The sequence below is a fragment of the Pimephales promelas genome, chromosome 5 (genome assembly GCF_988280905.1).
Source record: "Pimephales promelas chromosome 5, fPimPro1.hap1.1, whole genome shotgun sequence".
Classification (NCBI taxonomy): Eukaryota; Metazoa; Chordata; class Actinopteri; order Cypriniformes; family Leuciscidae; genus Pimephales; species Pimephales promelas.
The window spans coordinates 5,432,965-5,435,464 of NC_142773.1; the positions used below are offsets into that span (position 1 = coordinate 5,432,965).

Genomic DNA, 2,500 nt, shown 5'->3' on the forward strand with positions numbered 1-2,500 from the left:
ACAAGGCCTCTAGAAGGTTACAGCCTACAGCAGGCGCATGCCGTCAAACGTAGTCGGCAGTCTTTTTACTTGGTGCCTTGCAGCGTCGCTGCCCATTATCACATTTACTTTTTTTTCTAAAGTTCTAACAAGGCCTAAAGCAGGCGCATGCCATTAAACGTAGTCGGCAGGATTCAAACCTGCGCGGGGAGACCCCAATGGATTTCTAGTCCATCGCCTTAACCACTCGGCCACGACTACAACCTGGCTGTAACAAGCTTGTCTTTTTACTTGGTGCCTTGCAGCGTCGCTGCCCAGGTGCCATGCAAGAACTCAACAGCAAAACGTAGCACTCGACAAAAAAAGAGCCTCTAACGCCCGAACAGGGACTTGAACCCTAGACCCTCAGATTAAAAGTCTGATGCTCTACCGACTCCGCTAAAGCTGGGGAACAATAGTCTGTTTGAGGAAGGGAAGAGGGAAAAAGAAGGGGAAGAAGGGGAAGAAGAGGGAAAAGGAAAAAGAGAGAAAAGAGAAGGAAAAAAGAGAAAAAAATGAAAGGAAAGGGAAAAGGTAAATCCACCTTTGACCCGTCTGTTTGATTTTTGGTAGATTGCTATTCATATTTTTTAGAAAATTGCCTTTTTATATGTTTCATTGATAAATCACTGACGTGAACGACGTCGGTTCGAATCCCACCTCTGACAAGTTTAAAATCACCCAATATCTTTTCTAATCGTTTCTTAATGAATGAACATAAATGTATAAATGTCATGTGCTTTTATGCCTTAACACTTATTTTATAAAAACTTATTTCTCATTGTATGGATACATGTTTATATTTATTTATTACCCATATGAATATGGAGTTCCTTCAAATGTACTATATTAGATGTAGGTCTATAATAATAATAATAATAATAATAATAAATAGTTAAGGTGGATTTTTGCAAAATCAGTGTTTTGACTCAGGCTCGCAGAATGATTAATGATAAAAAGTTATTACTGTATTCATATGTGTTATTTGTATGTATGTAATTTACATATTTGCTTGAGAAAAGTACCCAATTCATTAATACAATCTAATTTAAAATGAAATAAAATAGAATTGAAAGAACTGCAACAATGTAATTGTCTTCTCTGAGTGAATGTTGGCAATAAATAAAGGATTGCTGTTTTAATATATTAAACATTTATTGCAAAATATTCATCTTAATTATCTCTTTCTCTCACACACACAGTAAGCATGGCACATATAAAAAAGAATTGAACAATTAAATATAAAATACAAATATAAAATAAATAAATAAACCAAATAAAAAAAGAAATAAAGGAAGAAGATTCTGGTCAACTGGTAACAAAAATATATAAAAGACAAAATCAGGCTCACACCAAAAAACTGTAATATACAGTGTTTTTTCTGTTATGTTAATTATTTTTGAAATGCCAGACCAGACCTATATGGGATGAATATTGAACGGTTTATTTCTTATTTGCCCTCTTCCTCCGCATCTCCTCCATCCACTGGTGAAGTGAAATACCAGCATTTTGGGGAAAGTATATGTACCCATAATACTGGCTGTGGCCACGACAACAGTCTGGCCACTGGGCAGGGGGATGATGGTACTGGCCTGCTGGGAGTTAAGTGTTTGTCCAGTTTCATTCCTCAGTCCCACCAAGTACTCTGCCAGGCTGTCCACTCTGTCCATCCCTGGGATACTGCGCTCATCCTCAGCCTGTTAAATATATGCATATGAAGAGTTCAGATGCAAAAACCTCTAAATGCCATTTGCAATTTTCTTCTTTAATGATGATTTTTATCAAACTTGTATATTTAAGTTCAGTAATTTCACTTAAATAACAATTAATAGGTAATTATCATTGCCATTTAAGTGAAATCACTGAACTTAAATATACAAGCTTGATAAAAATTGTCATTCTAGAAGAAAATTTCAAATGGCACCTAGAGGCTTTTGCATCGATGCAACTCTTCATAAAGAGTTCTTTATATATGAACTCTTCATATATAAAAATAAAATAACAACAATATCACAGGCAGAAAAATATTACATCTTTCACACTGTTTACATGTCACAAAGGACCTACCAGTTCTTGCTGTGGTGCTGCTGGAGTCATGGCAGGTGTCCCAGAGGGACTTGTAGTTGTAGCAGTGGGAAGAGAGGCTAGGACGATCAGAAAGTACGGAGGAGCAGAAGCTAGGCTGGTGGGCACAGCTGTTGGGGCGGAGGGTGCAGTGGTGTCCTCATTGGAAAACTGTTAAATGTAATAATAATAATAATAATAATAATAATAATATATTATTATTACATTTATTGTTATTATTATTATTATTACACTGCATATATTTGAATATGCTAAAAATGTAAATATCAGTATCAGTAAATACTCATTACTTACTGATGCCATAGTAAAAGTTGTGGTGAGAGGTGAGAGCAGGTGTTGCCATCTACCCAGGTGTTGCCATTGCCCAGATGTTGCCATCTTCCCTGGTGTAGCAGCA

The 2,500-nt window shown here is 36.3% G+C and overlaps 1 non-coding gene across 1 annotated transcript; it reads right to left on the bottom strand.

The window, feature by feature from the left end:
• Positions 1 to 158: 158 nt before the first annotated feature.
• Positions 159 to 240, bottom strand: trnas-aga (transfer RNA serine (anticodon AGA)). Its single transcript has one exon. It is a non-coding gene; the product is annotated as a tRNA-Ser (tRNA).
• Positions 241 to 2,500: the final 2,260 nt, after the last annotated feature.